The following is a 20349-nucleotide window of genomic DNA, read 5'->3' as shown; positions in this document are numbered from 1 at the left end:
TTCAATCTTTGTCCTTTCACATTCAAATTATGACTTTATGCAATTTAGGCATTCAAACAATCATGCTGCCAGGAATGGTATGTACGCATTCTCAGTTGAAATACCATGAATATTTGAAAATACCTTAACGGATCACTTGTTAGTTTTTTTCCTGCACGAATAGAATGAAATCACATTTAAGATGTCAACAGCACCTTTTGTATAAGTGTAATGAAGGGCTGTTTGCGATTTTATTAGATTCTGAAGTGCTAACCTTTTCTTCTGAGTGTCGTGCGATGTGAATAACAACACTTTTATTTGTTTTGGATTATGTATAACACAAATATAGTATCTCATTCGTAAACACAATTGCCACTGAATCAACTTCTATGTTTTTAGTTTGGTGTAAATCAGGGAGAATGGAAGGTTTATTTGTTCTCATTGATCCATTCATGGTTACATTCTTCATCAGCAAAATTTATCTAAGAGTATATGAGGAATATAATTTGTCTTATGTTATGTCCCTTACACCATAAGACAAATCAAGAATACTCATAAGTCCCTGATCGTTCCTACGTGACTTATTCGTTGGCCTTCTAAGTTTAGGATTAATATTCTACATGTAACTTAATTTATTGTCGCAAACAAACCAACATTTTGAGCTATATTTTGCTTTTTTTCAGTATGTATTGTCTGAAATTTAATTTAAAAGTTTTGGCAATATATCCATCTATACATCCCATAAATAGAGAATGGCTGCAAATTTATTCCTTTCTCTCTTACAGGAACTAAATTTCTGGTCATCAAATCTCACAACTTTTGATGTATCAAATAATTTTTGGTAACCAATCTTAGCCCTGTAAACAGCTTGCCTTTGCCTCAAAGGTTCAAAATATTCTTCGAGTCGCATTTATCTGTTTGTGCAGTGAAGGTTCACTTCGATACTGAAACGATTTATCTTTGGACAAATAGACGCTGTCTCTAAATTCAATTTCTTCTGAATTACCAACGTCGCCGGACGATAATTCAGAAGCTTCAGTAATGTCATCTTCTGATTCCGACGTAGTTTCTTCCTCATCTGAAGCAGCTAGTAATATTAATTTCTTCGTCTAATAAATATCTATCTATCATTGAACTAACAAAACGTCACCATTTTAAGTTAGAATTGGTACGAGAATTACTAATATACAGAATAAAGAAATCTTAGGAAAATTTCAAAATTATGAAGCTTTAAAAAAAAACATCCCCTCAAAAAACTATTTAACACTTCCCATTGGCTATGACATTCATGCGTCTCCAAACAGTCTGTGACTAAATATTTGAGAATTCCCTCAAATAATCTTTATCGACTTCCTACTGAATTTAAACGTTTATACATAGAATTTTTTGTTACACTGAACATCCTAATTCCATTTCTAAAATTTTAATTTTTTATGAAATATAAACACAAAATAAATAATATAAATATGCATATTTATAATATAATAAATACTAGTAATTATTATATTTTTAATTTATAATTTTTTTCATATTCTTCAACTTACAAGAGAGAATGTTGTGCTTTTTCGTTTTAAATCAAACAAACCTATTTTAACATAAACGACCCAAAAAATCCGAACACAGTTTGTGCAAACTTTTCTTTTGCGAATAGGCTTATATTGTATAAATTAAATAAAAAAAATGTAAAAATATGTTTATATATATATATATAACCAATCTTAAGTAAGAAAAAGTTTGAAAACGAAACAAAAACAGTTTCGAAATCGCAACTAAAATTTATAACCTATTTAAACTAAAACCAAAAAAGAACTTCATAGTATTTAGAGAGCGCAATTGCAGCTACTTCTAAAACACAGATTAATTGATACAAAAGTATTAGAATCAAGTTAATAGGAAAAACAAAAAATCAAATAAAAATTAAACCAAAAAAAATTATAAAAAATATAAGAAAAGAATCCGGCCTGAAGACTTTTTCAAGGGTCACCCTCAGGCAGGGATTCAAAGAAAGGGATTTTTTCTGTGAGGAAATACAGACATTGTCTAATAATGATTCCTCGTGACCCGAAAATCCCCTGAAATTATGCTCAAGAGATATACCATTTTAACAGAAAGGAAATATAAAACAACAAATTAGAAGAAATTAACCACAACAAAGTAAAAATACAATAACAAAAATAACAATAAAAACAAAAAATGGCACTAAAATTAAAAATTAAAAACGAAAAGGCCAGTACATACCATCAACAGTCAAGGAAACTTTAAACTATCGATTGTGATTTCCAGTTTTTAAAAAACTAGCGATAAAGTATGTAAACAGATGTAGGCTCCCAGCGCCATCTATTGAGTGATCCAATATGCAAGGAAAGTTCTATCTTTATTTAAGCTTAAATAAAAATAGAACTTTCCTTGCAAACTGAACACCTTCTTGAAGCTCCAATGTAATATCCATATTATTATTAATTAAAAAATAAATAGATGTTTGGTCGAAATGGACCAGAAGAGTTAAATATGTTTATTTAATCGTTTGGAATTCCATGTAAAGTCTATTAAAACTGCGCTCATAAAATGATGCTAATAATTTGAAACAGAGTCAATGAATGAATGTTTCAAAATGCAATAAATTCACATGATATATCAGTTACATTGAAATTCTATCTGAAATTATTATTTTAAATTTAACTGCTCGTTACCTTACCCTATTAAATTTCATGCATATGCATGATGCATACGTACCCGGATCATATGAGTACAAATTAACGATTTGTGAGTACCAGTTAACAATTAAAGACGTTTTAATGCTTTCATTTCTGTTGTGCTGCTTTACGCGTAAAAAGTAATTCAATTCAAATATTATAAAGATAATTGATACAATAATTGATGAAAAAGCGAATTCAGCATACTTTGATTAACATCATTTATGCTAAACAAATTCAAGACTGTAAAGCTGATTAGGAATTTTGTAATATTTTTTTAAGAAACTTATAATAATATTTTCAAATGTTTTTAAAGGTTCTATTGCAAACTCGCTACTCCACAGGAGTTAATTCATAAATTAAATGATGTGTTAAATAATCAAATTCATAAATCTAGTAAAGTGTTTAAGTAATCACATTCACAAATTAAATGATGTATTAAATTATAGCATCGACTTAAATACCATGTTCATCTTGCAAGAAGGTAAATGATTTCAAGTAGAAATTGTATACAGAGGTAACAGCAGATAATCATTATTATGATAGCCATGCTGTTTTAACATCAAGTAAATGAACTATAATCCATTATTTCCATTTCATTTTTAAATATACTTTAACTTTCAGCTGACTATTAAGGTTTATGTTTGTGACCGATTGTTAGCACTTTAGAGGAAGTCCGTTTGAAACCTTATCATTAAAATATATTTGAGTCTTATTAAATCACTTATATTCAGTGCAGTTACGTTTGTTAGTGATGCTCCAATGCTCCAATTCTTATTCCATTTCATTTTATTCTAACTTAAATATTGTACCAATTTTACAGACATGAACATGTGACTATTTGTTCTCAAGATAATATGATTCAAAAATAATAACTGATACAATTACAAACATTCAAAAATTTATGTGTAAAATCATGATTAATCATGTGTAAAATATTCCTATTACATGAATATTTCAGTAATTCAGGGGCATTTAATAATGTCACATATTTCTTAGGCATTTTGTATGCTTATTTAGAGAATGAATAATATATATCCGTTTGTATTAATAATCAGCTATTTTTAATGTCTGCCGGTAAGACATACGTTTAGTGTTTTAAAAACCAGAAAACTAATAGGCCTTAAAATGAAAAAAAAAAAAAAATGTAGTTAATGCTTTTCTACGTCCATGTAATAAATATTTAATCTTTAAATGCATACCATGGACTAAATCCTTAATCGATGTAAAAGTATGTTTATATCGCAAAAGAAAAACGACGGAGCAAATGAAATATCTTTCGTACAAGTTTTGTAAATTGTCACGCGATATCTACATCAACTTTTTTACATGAGCGTTAGAAACAAAAAAGTGAACTTAATCTAGAACTATTTCAACTAATTTTTATCATAACCAGAACTGTGCTCAGAGATTTATTTAATGGTTAGTCTGCTCGAAATTGTAGTTATGGTCAAAGTACACCTATAAAATAGTTAATAAAAAGGCAATAATAATATAATGGTATATTTTGAAAAAAATGCTGTAATAAAAAAATAACACTGAGAAAAGAATATTTTCTTATAGTCCTACAAAATGCTAATTTTAATTTTTAAACATGTATCAGCAAAAATAAGCGAATTATGTGCTTATTCGTATGTAAGTATTTTCAATGTGATTAAAACGTTCACTTCATAACGTTTTCCACTAGCAATTATATTCTTGAGAAAGTAAATCTGCAGAGATAAATTTTGCTGAAAAATTTTTTCCTATCTCCAGGCATATATTTAGAAAGAAAGAAAAATATAAAAATAAAGTTTTTTATAAAAAAAAAAAAAAATAATCTAGAACATTGCTTATATTTTTTAGTGGTATCATTTTGGCATGGCTTGGTAAAAAATACTTAATAAAGGAAGAAAAAAAGAGTATTTTTTTAACTTTCAGCGGTAATTGAAAGCGTAGTCTTCTTCAACGTGACCAAATAATAATAATAATAATAATTTTTTTTTCAATACACTAGCACTCAAAAATTAAGCGATAGTCTCATTTTGGTCGAAAAAATTGAATTGTATTATTTTATGTTTATAAAAACAAAAAAATAAAATACTAATACAACGAAAATAAAAGTACAATGCAAAAATAATTAATTTGTTGGAGTATGCAGGAAGAAAAAATGACCAATTGGCAATGTATGTTGCTACAAACCTGTAATTTTGCTTCCCATCACGAATGGTGCCATCTTAAGAAAGACTGTTTTACAGTCATCTGTATTGGATGCTGTCGGATGCCGGAGCCAGTGATCCCAGAGCTTGGCGACTTGCGACGAATTTGGCGACTTTGCTCAAAACTTCGAGAATTTTCTCGATTTGTCCATTAGGAATCGATATAAGCCTGATTGGTCTAGAAGATTCTAGGAACGCCTCCCGTTAACTATAAAAGTCCGGCACTCTCAAGCTGTGGGGTGTCGTCGAGAGCCGTTGTCGTGAATTGTAGTCGGAATCACCGACAAGTAACGAGTCTTCGAGAGGATAGCGAAGAAACAGCGGAGTGCCAGTGTTGTGTGGAGCGAGTGCTGAACTGCTGTGAGCACCGAATTATGTTGCCTACTGTGGAAGCAGCGCCGTATCTTTTGTGTTGTAGCCATTTTGTGAGCAGTAGTTAGTTAGCAGCTAAAGCGAGGAGACAGCGAGAAGTTCAACCGTTGCGGAGAGACCGTAGAGCGAAGCTCCGAGGATCCCCTCTCCTGTTGAATTCTGCCTGGGCGCTTCGTGTGGACTACTGTCTCTTCGTCTCTTCGTGTAAATAAACTGCGTTATGTTCTACTGAGGTCCGTCTGATTGTGTTCTCACACCATATACCCACTATCAAAAGAACCCGGTGGTGAGGAAAAACAGTAACAATATAAATATCCAAATTAGCATTTATGTATCTGCTCAACCAAATCTATAATATATATATATATATATATATATATATATATATATATATATATATATATATATATATATATATATATATATATATATATATATATATATATATATATATATATATAAATATATATATATATATATATATATTATTCCAGTTTGAAAAATGAAAAATGAATTTTCCACAATCAACGAATACTATTTTTGGAATTCAAAAGTAATCAGCAGTATCTCATGTGGGGCAGAGAGATGAAGCTTATTTCAAATGTGCCCGTAATTTTTCTTCCTGAAAGCGTTTGCATGCTTTCTTAGATTTTTATGGTCTGCTTAAAAAGTAAGATGATAAATTATTTTCAGAATACATGCACAATTTTATCTTAATTATCTGTATTGTATCTATTTGTAATTTAAGATATTTACTTATCCATCAGACATCAAGAAACACCTGTTTCTTATAGAGAAATTGAGTAAAAATACCTTAAAAAGTCCCCCAAATTGCTAATGTACACGAAAACTCGGATTTATGAGTATCAATGTAATTACTCTATTCTAAAATCTCAGAAAAATATAAAAAAGTAGGAAAAACGAATATTATACAATCTGAAATTTATTTATACTTTATATTAAAATATAAAATTTTTTTGCCTTCAGAACTCTTTTTTCTGAGTGAATTTTGTACACCTGTTTAATATTTTATTTTTCTTTGACTATCATTTGAAAAGAATAGGTTAAATGTTAAAATAAATAAATTCTTTAATCGGATTTAAAATGTATAAAGAGTACAAATTTCTTTTAAATATTAATAAGCAAAACACCAATAAATGAAATAAATAGAATAATAACAATAGTTGGTATTTATATCCATATTTAATTATTGAATTTTGTCCGAATCTACTGTGGCAACTAATTTTCAAAATAATTGCTTACTATCCATTCAATAGTAGGAGAAAAATATTTTGTGTTTTAAAAGCAGATATTTTTGTAAAACTTAAAAAAAGAAATTTAATATTATTTAAGTAATGAATTCGTAAATCAATTGTAGCATTCATGACCAAAAGAATAATAGAGCATAAATTGAAATAAAAGCTAAGTTGAAAAGAAATAAAAAAATTGTTAAAATTTAAAGTGGCATAACTTCTGAACTTGAGAATAAAATGAAATGTTAGGCATTCACTAAAATTTACGAATTTGTCTATTCAAAAATGAAAGCGACATTTTTTTTCCTAAACTAAATTAAAATAAATTTCGTTAATTAAAAAAATCAAATATTATCTGAAAAATACTGTTTAAATTTTCTGTTATCACAATCAAGCCTATAAAAACGATTTTATTTCAGTAAATGAAGTGCGTTGAAAAACTATAATTATTTAAAATATAAATAAATTCCTAATATGTATTATTTTATTAAATTGCATTTTTAGTACTTCATACAACGTATTTTAAAAATAAAATAACATACTTTTCCTTATTTTGGTTTGTTTGGTTTGTAATGATGGAATATTTAAACGATTTTTCGAATAAAAAGTGATGCTAAAGCTATGAAATATCACATATTTGTGTATCATCTATGGCTATATGTTTTTTTTTTAAATTTTTTTAAACTTAATTATTAGTTAGTTGCCTAATTTAATTATGATTTCTTCAAATTGATTCTACATTATAAGCTGATTGAATTATAAATAAAAGATTAAAAAATACAAAATAAATAAAATAAAATAATCCTAATTTTTAATACATTAAAAATGATTTTAAAATCTTATTTAATTTATTTAGAAAAGCATGCATACAAAATTAACTCAGAAAAAAGAGTTCTGAAGGCAAAAAAATTTTATATTTTAATATAAAGTATAAATAAATTTCAAATTGTATAATATTCGTTTTTCCTACTTTTTTTATATTTTTCTGAGATTTTAGAATAGAGTAATTACATTGATACTCATAAATCCGAGTTTTCGTGCACATTAGCAATTTGGGGGACTTTTTAAGGTATTTTTACACAATTTCTCTATATATAGAAACAATAACAATTTTCTAATTATAATTGTTATTACAGGTATAGCCAACTTCACCGGAAAAAAATTTTATATTTTAATATAAAGTATAAATAAATTTCAAATTGTATAATATTCGTTTTTCCTACTTTTTTTTATATTTTTCTGAGATTTTAGAAAAGAGTAATTACATTGATACTCATAAATCCGAGTTTTCGTGCACATTAGTAATTTGGGGGACTTTTTAAGGTATTTTTACACAATTTCTCTATATATAGAAACAATAACAATTTTCTAATTATAATTGTTATTACAGGTATAGCCAACTTCACCGGAAAAAAATTTTATATTTTAATATAAAGTATAAATAAATTTCAAATTGTATAATATTCGTTTTTCCTACTTTTTTTTATATTTTTCTGAGATTTTAGAAAAGAGTAATTACATTGATACTCATAAATCCGAGTTTTCGTGCGCATTAGTAATTTGGGGGACTTTTTAAGGTATTTTTACACAATTTCTCTATATATAGAAACAATAACAATTTTCTAATTATAATTGTTATTACAGGTATAGCCAACTTCACCGGAAAAAAATTTTATATTTTAATATAAAGTATAAATAAATTTCAAATTGTATAATATTCGTTTTTCCTACTTTTTTTTATATTTTTCTGAGATTTTAGAAAAGAGTAATTACATTGATACTCATAAATCCGAGTTTTCGTGCACATTAGTAATTTGGGGGACTTTTTAAGGTATTTTTACACAATTTCTCTATATATAGAAACAATAACAATTTTCTAATTATAATTGTTATTACAGGTATAGCCAACTTCACCGGAAAAAAATTTTATATTTTAATATAAAGTATAAATAAATTTCAAATTGTATAATATTCGTTTTTCCTACTTTTTTTTATATTTTTCTGAGATTTTAGAATAGAGTAATTACATTGATACTCATAATCCCGAGTTTTCGTGCACATTAGTAATTTGGGGGACTTTTTAAGGTATTTTTACACAATTTCTCTATATGTAGAAACAATAACAATTTTCTAATTATAATTGTTATTACAGGTATAGCCAACTTCACCGGAAGATGAGTTGCTTCAAATACTATGGATAGGGAATAAAAACTAATTTCCTTACTCATGTAAGTATAAAATAATTATTTCTATATTTATTTTAAACGGTTTGTTCGTAGTCAATACTCGAAAACATTTACGATAAAATTTAATAATGACAGTCAGTGAGATTGGGCAAAAAACTTAGCATTTTAAAAAGATGCAGAAAAAAATTCTTTTCATTGTAAATTCTGAAAGAAATTTCTTTAAATTCTATAGAACAAGTCTTAAATAGAGGGACTGGATTATTGGTTATACTTTATTGATAAACAGTAAATGTTAAAAGTTTAACAAAATAAATGTTAAATAAATAACAATGTAAAAAAATGGTTTTAAATCAATGAAAAATCTTTTATTTCCAGATATTTTTTGAACAGAGTTTTCAAATTTCCAAAAAGAAGCTGTGTAAGTAGTATTAATGAGTCATGGACATTTTGAATGATCATGTTCTCGTAATAAATTTTTAATTAAAAATTATGAGAAGAAATGTCTATAAAATGGGTTTTAATTGACATAACAAAAAAATTACAGTTTCCAAAAGTTTTCAACAACTAGAGCAACATTTTAAAATATAGACAGCCAAGAATTATGCTTTAAACAAAACTTGATTTAAAGCACTTACACTTAAAACTTATAAAATTCAATTTTAATATTTAGCTCTTACTTTTGGTCCTACAAAAATATATTCGAATCATATTTAGTAGCTTGCTTTTATATGACAAAATAAAAAACTGAATTTACTGAATTTCTAATAAATTGTTACAGCTCATAAAATATATATAAAAAAAATATCATATACAAATATATAAAAATTAACTAAATAAGACAGTATTTAAATAAACCCTTACTATCGATATAAAAGTTTTGGATTAGGTGAGACTTTTGACAGTAATAAATAAGACCACCAAAGATACACATTCTTAATCATAAAAATTAAAACGTTATGTTAACATAACGTTCCTTTTACGCTAAGTAATTAATATATTTACAATATTTTAATGAATTATTTTCCTGATTAAGAATAATATTGAGGAATAACTTTGAAATTGCATAAAGTATGACTTGACTAATATCAATTACTGATAATGTAGAGGGAAAATTTAAAAAAATTCGAGAGATAACATTTCAGCATTTGAGAATAAGAAATGGTAAATCATTTGGCAGCGGTCTGCCACAAAGTTATTGAAATTTACAGATCTCCAACCACATGAGGTATATGATTAGATGGCGTTAAATAAAAATAGATGATTATTGTTTTATTAAATTATAGGGTAAACAGACACTTGAAATGAGAGATCTGTTTTAAAAAATAGATTATTAACTAATATAAAAATCCTTGTGAAGATGACTTGATATTATGTAAATGGCTTAAAATATTTGAGTATAATATTTGAAAATGCTTAACTTCATCATTAGTTGGTATACCAAAATATTGCGGAAAGATGAAATTGATATAATATACAGCAACAAAACAATTTAATATACTTATCAGTCACACGAGAGTTCTTGAATTATTTTTATGGTGACTACAATAAATTCAACTCTAAAAAACTTTTGTGTCAATTGCTAACTGTCAGGAGCACATGTTTTTGTAGAAAGTTAGTAAAGAAACTTTCATTCAGTTGAACTTCTGAATATTTAATGTTAGATAATTTACAAAAGTTCGAGATAAATGTAATGGTGCCACTGATTCAAGTCTGTTGCAGGAATTCAAAATGTATACAACTGTACAAATATGTCTAAGGTCTTTACTATCGGCATCGCCATCTCGTTTCTTCAATTATAACGTTGCAATTTTTTCTTAAAGTTTGGCAACAGCATAGTTAAAATAGAGTAGCTATCTTAAAACATGGCTTTCATGCTTTGCCTTACACGCTTTTACGCTATCTGCATTTTGTGTTGCCGGCATCCCCCAAAGGCAAAAGCGTGTATTTGAAGTTAGAAATTTTTTAAAAAGCTTGTTATGTCGCCTTTTTAAGGAGACTATTTTTGTGAGTGGGCTCACGAGTTCTTGGTCGTAGAAAAGTTGTTTAATGGTGACTTTCTTTTTTATTCTTCCTTCTGGCACTGTATTATTTTTAACGTAAGATATATCTTAAAGAGCAGCGCATAACAATTCGGCCAGAGAAAATGCGTTAATGAAATCTTTCGTTACTTCTTTATTTCTGCTTTTCTTTCTCTTCACTTTCTAATTATAATGTTTCTTACTTTTCATAAATTAAGCTGAAAAGCGGAGAAGTAAAGGAGAAAAAAAAACTGAAAATGGGGATTGTGGTGTCAGTTTGCATTCTTAAAAGATGTTCGAAAATATAGAAACGCTACTATTTTTATTTTAAAGCTTCATTATCTTTGCAGTATTGAAAATATTTCCCAACATATTTAGAGAACCGTAGGAAAAAAGATAACAAAGTGTATTTATGCCATATATTTTTTAAAAAGTGCCCTTGTTAATTCAAATAAAAAGACAGATTTTTCTTAGGAACTTCATTTATCAGTTTTAAATGTACTCATGACGAATTTTTAAACTGGTAAAATATAGAGGTTTTATTCGTTATAAATGTACAATTTTATTTTGTTCTGTGATTTTAACAGCATGAGGAAGAACTTTTTTTAAATTAACAATAATAATTAAATTCTTAGTCAGAATTTGAAACAATTGCTTTTTAGAAAGGATGTTGTGAATTCAACATAGCAGAATTGTCTTTCAATTGTACACACGTTTCCAATTTCTAATTATCTAAACATTCAATCCCTTCATGGCATAAATAGCTCAAAAATTCAAAATATTAAAATAGTATTAAATTTTGGGTTTAATTACTCGTCTTGAACAATTTAAACTTCTTTTTTAACCAATGTCATTATTTTAAATAAATATGAATATTACCAAAACACCTTTGAAAATTTTAGCGTTTTATTACGGAGGAAAATGACTATATTCGTTCAGGAACTATGAACGAAAATGGAAGTCTAGTTTATACAACTCTTTAAAAAAATTGTTTTTAAAAGCAACTTTTAGATCACTAATAAAAGTTTAAATTATTCCATTATGGGGAGTCTAAATAATTTATAAAAAATTTATATTCATATATAATATTATCTGAAAATATTTAGAAACATAAAATAATTTTTATCGATTAAATATCCTGTACAAGTCAATACACTCCATATTACTGAATTATTTCTCTAACTTCATATGAATGATTTCTTTAAATTTTTCCATTGCATTCCATTTATAAACCTCATTTTCAATACGGAACCGGGGTTTCGTTTCATATCTTCCATCAGAATTAAGATTATGTTTCTTCTGCGAAACTAGGGACTTCATTTCAAATTGCACTATCCACAACGCTTGAAATGGCTTTAATAATATTTAAATTTTTCTCTAAATATGTTTTGCAAACTTGGTTTTGTTTTAAATGTGACTGGTTTTTGCCTTCAATGCGCCAAGTCATTTTATAACCAAAAACAAAGCGCCATTCTCTGAACACTTGTATTTCAAAAATTCCTCACCATTTAACGAATATTGAAATTTCTGAGAGAAGATTCGGAATCCAGTTTCAAAAACTTTAGTACACCTTGTTTGATTAAAGATAGCAACACTTAGCAATGATCTTATCTTAAAGTAAGAGTCAAATTAACTTCAGAATGATTATGGTTACATTTTAGGGTTAAATAATGTAAAAATTAATTTTTGTAAAGACAATGCAATAATCATAATTTCTGGATAAATATGAATGTATGTTCTGGGAAACATGAAATTTTAAAGAAAATAATTTGCCTATAATTTTGGAAGATGGAAATAAAAAATAAATAATAAAAAAGACAGATTATAATTTCTGGTAAACTGAGTTATTTACATTTGCACTAAAGTGATTGTGACAAAGATTGATGATTCTATAATTAAAAATACAAAGTTAACATATTTAGCTTGAATTCTTTTCATGCATATAATATTTTCTAATAACTCTAATATGTGAAAATTAAAAGAAATCTAAAATACCTATTTTTTTAAATTTAATTTTGTTTAATTAAAACATCAGTCAATACGCATCTTATTCTCAAATATTCTAGGAAACACATTTCTTTTAATATACATAAATTAATTTTGAAGCTCATTCCTTGATGCCAAGCATACATAAATAAAGTCGTTTATTTGTCTTAAATATATATCGCAAGCTTAAATTTTTTCGTAAAAGATGATTTAATATCCCATAATTGTCATTTTAATCCATTTAAAAAGTAAAAAAAAGTCTTTTAGATATAACTCGGCAGGAAAAATCAGAAAAGAAGGAAGTTGATTAAATTTTCTCTGACATGCTCCATTTTGAGGTTTCATTTCGATATCAATTAAAGAAATTCAAGGGGAATGAAAATAGCGGTACATTCTTTTGTCCGCTCCGAAATTAATAACTCGCAAAGAATAATTCAACTTCCTTTCCGACCTAGGCAAAACGATTTAAAAATACGAGAAAATTAAAAACGACAAAAGGTCGAAAATGACATTGGATTTAGTTCCAACGGCAGTTAAGAGGGGAAATACCAAATAAAAGTTCTATTAAAACAGCGGACGGGAAACGAAAGATTAACACTAAATTAATCATGCTATTTCAAACGGAGAACTGATCCAAAACAAAAACATTAAACGTCCTTTGAATGAAGAGAGATTCATTTTTTCGTTTGCATATTAAAGATTTACTGAGGGAGTTTTGTTTAAGTAAACCATTCCCTGGAAAATGATAAATAATGCATTCGCCCAATTAAAAACAAAAATAGTTTTCCTTCTGTATATGAATGACTCTCTTATTTTAAAATGAAAATTAAAAATAAGATGGAGGGAGTTTATTAATTGCGAAAGTATATTATAATAATAGAATGCTGTTAATGAGCATGCATCATCTAATTTAGTATTTTTTATGTCTTTAAAAGCAGAAATTTCATTTTTGAAAGTCGGGGAATCAGAGCACATAAAATGATTTATAATCTACAAAAATGTAACGGAATAATGAAGTCACTAATAGATGTCTTCACTTCTTTCTTCAATGAAATGATTGTGAAAAATTTGATGATTATTCATTAGCTTTTAAAATCATTTCCAATTAAGAATAATTTTTTGAATTTTCTCTGCGACCTTAAACTCACCAAAAAAATGACGGTAATCAGAGAAAATGATTGCCATTTAATTGTAAAATGTTTCCTTCTTCACATTCATTTCTTCATACAAATATATTATATAAAAATAATTAAAGGAAATATATTTTGTGCTCAATACAATTATTCTTGTGTGCTAATTTTTTAAACAGAAATGCATCGTATTTTTGCACATATGAGTAGAGTAAAAAAATAAGATCTGGATTGCAATGTAATTAGTATAACTATCAGAAATGTTTGCGAATTTTCATTAACCATTCAAATTTAATTATAGACATTTACCACTAATACTTTTTAATTACTACTAACATTTCTAGAGTTATTATGGTAAAAAATTCATTTAATCCAGCGATTCTCAACCTGTGGGGCGCCCCCCACTAGGGGGGCGCGAGAATATCCAAAAGAAAATATTATTTAAAAAAATTGATTAACTGATTAAAAGGAAAGCACACATACACATAGAACGCAAAATACATTTTGACATATTTAATAACTTATTAAAGTAAAACAACTTACTAAATCAAAACTTACTTAATTAAAACGTACTAAATTTAATAATTATTAGTGACTTCCTTGGGCCTGTCTTGCAGAGCAAAGTTTTTCGAAGGAAGGCTTAATATTAGAAATAGTCACTCTCAGTTCTGTTTATATATTTAGCCGAGATCTATATTTTGTCTTCAAAGAAACCACAGCAGAAAATCCAGTTTGACAAAGGTAGGATGCTGAAAATGGTAATAGAATGTGAAATGCCCTTGTGTTTAGTGCAGAAATGTCATCCTCTACTCCTGTCCAAAATTCAAATAGTAATTTATTACTAAATTGTCTTTTAGTTCCGCCACTTGTCGTGAAGTCTATGAATTTTTCTTCCTCATCAATTGAGAGTCTTTCGGGAGTTTTATGAAATGGATCACTAACCCACTCGTAACTTTCTATCAGTTTGTCGTCAGCAAGAAAATACTTTTTAAAATTCTCGTCAGCAAGGCTAAATGATTTTCAATAGTTAGAAAAATAACTTTTACATGTTTTTCTTCAGCCTTGTAAATTTCAGTACAATCATTTACATTTGCAAACATTGTTAGGTTTTTTTTTTTTTTTTTTTTTTTTTTTTTGCTTTAAATTTCTGCTCCACAATTTCAATTTTCTTCAAAAAGCATTAACTTTATCACTCATATCCATCATATATGTATTTGCTCCTTGGAGTTCAAGATTCAAGTTATTTAATTTCTCGAATATGTCGAACGAATAGATCAATTTCATCACAAATAAACCATCGCGAAAATTCTCGGCCTCCAGTCTGTTTTCTTCTTCTAGAAAAATGCCGATTTCTTCTCTTAATTCATAAACACGTTGTAAAAATTTCACACATGATAACCATCTTGCCTCGCTATAAAATGATAACGCTGAATGTACAGAACCTATGTCTTTACAAAATGCGGAAAAGATTCTCGATTTCAGAGGTCTCATTTTTATATAATTTGCTACGGTTACAACCGTAGTTAACACAATATTCAGACCAGGACTCATTGCTTTCGAAGCCAAAGCTTCTCTGTGGGTCATGCAATTTGTCCAGACGCACAGAGGCGATTTTTGTTTTACAAGTGCTTGTATAGCTTGGAATCTTCCAGACATTGAACGAGCACCATCGGTACATATTCCGACGCAATTTTTCCATTCTATGTTTGCCTATTTCATGAAATCATTTGAAATAACAAATAATGCAAGCGCTGTTGTTTTTGAGTTGCAGAAATGTAGTTTTGTTTACTATTAGTTTGCAGAAATTATTTATTATCATTATTTAAATCATATTTAAATCATTATTTAAATAATTATTTAAATCATTATTTTACTATTGGTTTGCAGAAATGTAGTTCTACTACTGACATATTATCACAAAATCTTACATAGGCAATTAAATAAGCATCTTTATTACTATCTAATGCTTCATCAAGCTGTAATGAAAACAATTCGTCACGCAGCTTCGAGAAAAGCTGACACTGTACATCTTCAGCTATATCACCAATTCGACGAGCAACAGTATCATTTGAAAGAGGTATGGACTGCAATTGTTTTGAAAAAATGATCTCCAAACATAGTTTCTACAATCTCAATTGCTGCTGGCAAAATAAGCTCTTCACCAATGGTGTGAGGCTTTTTTATACATCTGGCTATTTTATATGAAACTTTGTAAGATGCAATTAAAGTTTTTTTATTCACAGACAAAGTTTCTTTAAAAAATGATTTTTGCTTTTTATATGATTTTAATTTTAATTCGAAGAATTCTCTGGGTTTGTTGACGTACTCACTATGAAGCGTTTCCAAATGTCGTTTAAGTTTATTAGGTTTCATGCTGTCTGCGGCCGCCAACATTTTTGAGCAAATGATACACAGGGGCTTTTCTTCTTCATTTACTTCAGTACTGGTATATCCAAAATTTAAGTATTAAGTATACTTGTTGATGTCTGATTGTCATCTAATGTTCAATTCCGTTAAAAATTTATCCATGAGTCTGCATAAATCTGCTGTCGTGAATATTTAATATTGTGAATTGCAATTAACATGAAAACATATACAACATACACATTCACGATATATTCGATAGCGATAGAAGGATCGACTCGAATGAGACTGGCTGGAATTGAAACTTGCGTTATCGAACATTTTCTTTGTTCATATGAGAAACTATTTGCACTGCGCATGCTCGAGGTGGCATCGGTCGTGTGGATTCCCTTACACAAACATTACTTATTTTTTTCTCTTTTGTTTAGTCATGTTTCTGTTTCATTTCTTTTATTATTTATTATTCGAAAAAAAAATGTTTTCCCAGTTTCTAAATTTAGGTCACCCCGTCTAAGTTAACTTTCATTAACGAATTTTTCTACTTTCATATTCTTTTAGTGTTATTCCCCGTTTGGCTCTCATTTCAAATGTAATATTTAAATTTTTACGCTTTCATTCGTTTTATCTGTTAACCGCCCGCATGGCAAAATGCAAATGTAGTTTCTCGCCAACGTTGGCTCACTTTTACTCTTGTTTTGGCAGTTAGTTAAAAATAATTTAAAAACAGAATCCAAAATACTCAATATACTTTATTGTTGTATACATTTTATTGTAATTATAGCAGGTGTAGGGGGCGCGAGGAAAATTATGATTGAAAACTGGGCCGCGAATCCTGAAAGGTTGAGAAACGCTGATTTAATCAATTTAAAGTTCTGAGTCTAATAATTTCTTGATTAGAATACATTTAATTTATCTAAACCATCCCGAAGGCCAGTAATCATATTTATCATGTTAGTTCCATAACTTCATAAACAAAACAAAAAAAAAGTCAAATTTGCAATGATAAAAAATAAAATAGGGTTTTCATAAGAACTCCAATAATTTCAAAATAAATAAAAAATGTGAATTACTAAAATAGAACATTTCCAATAAAATTAGTAAACCTTTCTGCAAATTTTATCAAGTTTTCTAATGTAGAAAATTCAATAGATAAATTTATATATATATATATATATATATATATATATATATATATATATATATATATATATATATATATATATATATATATATATATATATAATCTTTTAGTTCATTATAAATTTCAACAATAAAGCATAGAATAAAATTCCACTGAAACAATGTGTTCAAAAATGTAAAATTACTTTTTTTATATCACTTGGCAAATAAGTTCATTATTTGTGTTGTGCACACTAAGAATTTTTAATTGGATACAAGCTTATTCATTTTTACTTCACCTGAATGACACATTTAGAGATAATCCACTTTGAATGACAATTTATTTCTTCAGATTTCAAAATGGAATTCATTCGATGCAAAAAGGCGAACATTTCCAAAACAGCAGCAAAAGAGAGTGAAGAGCATCTTGCGTGTAATTGAGCATTATTTTCTTATACGCAAAAAAGAGTAGTTATTCCACATATTTTGAAGAGCACGGTGAAAACATCCCTGGTAGCATATATATATTTCAAAATATTGTACATTTAAAATATTGAATAATATAATGTAATATCGCAAAATAGTGTGCAAATTTGTGCAATAGGTTGTGCGGTAAACTGTAAAGCTGCATGTGAGATCCATTGAAACAAAAGAAAAAAGATAGCTGAACAGAATGAATCAATTTTTTAAAACTTGCGAGTGGTACAGTTGGTTTTACTTTGCATCAGATTTATCCAGTTTTTGTGATTTCTTTGATGAACTAATAGAATAATTTTCTTTAAAACAAATTTTCATTTTCCTTCTTTACAGTCAGGTTAGATGTTTCCACTTTTAAATGATTTAAAAAAAAATAATTTTCCCCAATTTTGAGAGAAAAAAATGAACACAGTTTTAGTTTCAAATTTAAAAAAAAAGTGCGAAAAGGCATCTAAGTTTTGTGAGTGTTCGAAATAGAAATTTTCCTAAAATAAATTCCGACTTGACTTTCTTTAACTTTTGTTATTATTCATACTATATAAGCAGATCAAAATTAGACGAAGTAACTGAATTGTAAAATACGCGACATAATTCAAAATCCAATCATCTGAGAATTTTATTTACAGTGCTTTATGTTTGAATTAAAGTTAAGAAAATGTGAAGAATGCGGATTAATCTTAAGAGAACAAATAAACTGTGTTTGTTGCACATGCAAGCAGAAACAAATGAAAGCATGTTAATAAATATGCAAATATCAAATCATCTTACTCTAAGAGTGTAAATTGTACAGATTAATTATATTACAAAAGTTGAGAATTCAAAAATAATCATATTTATGAAGTAATGTTATAGAACAAGAATCAATATTTAAAAGATTCTTAAAAATTACATTCATTAATAACAAAAATTTTTTAGAGAGTTATGTATGTGAATAACCTCTTTCAATTCTACGTGAAATTTTTATTCTGAATTATTTGCCTGGAGTTTTTTAAGTGGGTCTCCATCAACTTTTAACATTGGAAATAACAGTTCTACAACAGTTATTATTTCTAATGCGGAGAAACGAAGTGGCTTTAGCTTTCAGACATCACAGTTGATTACTTAATAGTCCTTTACCACTTGACCTACCAATTTATTTAACCCTCTAATTTGATGACACATCTTAATGAAGACATTTATTTTCGTTTCAATCCATGTAAGAAAGTGTAGTCACTTAAATGGGTTAAGGCGTCTTTTAAATGTATTGTTGCCTTGACTTGTTTACAAATTTAAATATTAAAAAAAAGTTATTTAATACACTAATCGGTTTCTTCCTTGTATTTGAAGGTTTACTCAATTATTCATTTCTTTTTGATGAAAACTTTTATCGTATTTCATTCCTAAAACATGTTTTAGACATTAATGAAATATAAGAAAATTGTCAGTAAAAAAATCTGCCATTTTAGTAAAATTTATCACTTTTGTGTAAAATAATTCACTACTGGAAAATTGTGAAAAATACTTACTTTTTACTTGTGTAAAGTAATCCAAGGCATATTTTTTATAAAAAAGAAAAAAAAATGAGAAGTGGGAATTTTGAGCTAAAATAGTAAATTAAACAATTGATAATGTTGGAAAGCATCGAAAGTTTCGTCATAAGCAAAATGCAAGATATGAAATTCTAGAAATTTTAAGAAGAAACATTGTAAATGAAAGAGACTGTGAGAAAAATATTTAAGGTTAGATGAAAATGAGCTTTGTTTTTCCTTAAATATGTATTCTTTAATAAGGATTCCAAATGAAATTTCCTCTCTATACAGAATATTTTTGTTGTTTCTAATGGCACTTTGCAAGCTCGCTGACGAACTGTGAGCGATTTAAGTCGAGTGGGCTGTAGCTTCTGAGGGCAAAGGCCCCTGAGCATACGAGGGCATCAGTCTGACTTCTAGCTCATATAAAGATGAAACACATTCGTTGGCACAACTCCTTTACAAAGGGTTCTTTCACACACCTCACAGATAGAATACAGTGTAGAGAGAAGCCATACCCGAACCACTGCTTCTTCATTAAAGCAATGTAATTATTTATATGATATATAATTCAGCTACATATTATTGTGTTTTTTATTGATATTGTGCAAAAATTAATAGAAGTTTGATTTTTATAGCATAATGTTCAAAAGCATCTATAATGAAATGCTGCAATTCATAATATCATAATTTTCGAACTCATGGTTCTCACACCATTAACTGTTAAAAAAAAGTAACTGAAAATAATCGGAAAAGTATCAATTGCTTTTTTGAAAATGGTTTGCTTTGATTTCGAAGACTTTTTTTTTAAATGTGCAAACATAAAGTAAACTAGTTTATGAAATTTCATTATAAATGCATGAAATAATGAAACAAACATGCAGCTGAGAAATAAATTTAGCATTTGATGAAGGTTTCCGATAAAACAAAAAAAAGTAATAAAGCATTGCAAGAAGCTTTTATTAATAGAACTATTAATTTTCTGTTGTAATATGCATCATGGTTATAGAAAAACCAATGATACCAGTCCTAATAACATTTAGTTTTAGCTAAAATCTCTATGCCA

At 27.7% G+C, this 20349-nt stretch overlaps 1 protein-coding gene across 2 annotated transcripts in view; it reads left to right on the top strand.

The window, feature by feature from the left end:
- LOC129963242 (teneurin-m-like) overlaps window positions 1–20349 on the top strand; it is a 638728-nt gene that overhangs the window by 191051 nt on the left and 427328 nt on the right. For both annotated transcript variants that reach the window (XM_056077466.1, XM_056077465.1), the window contains exon 2: window positions 8648–8723. The gene's annotated coding sequence lies outside the window, so the exon portion shown is untranslated. The remainder of the gene's footprint in view (window positions 1–8647; window positions 8724–20349) is intronic.

The sequence above is a fragment of the Argiope bruennichi genome, chromosome 3 (assembly GCF_947563725.1).
Source record: "Argiope bruennichi chromosome 3, qqArgBrue1.1, whole genome shotgun sequence".
NCBI lineage: Eukaryota > Metazoa > Arthropoda > Arachnida > Araneae > Araneidae > Argiope > Argiope bruennichi.
This window is presented reverse-complemented; position numbering and strand designations above follow the sequence as displayed.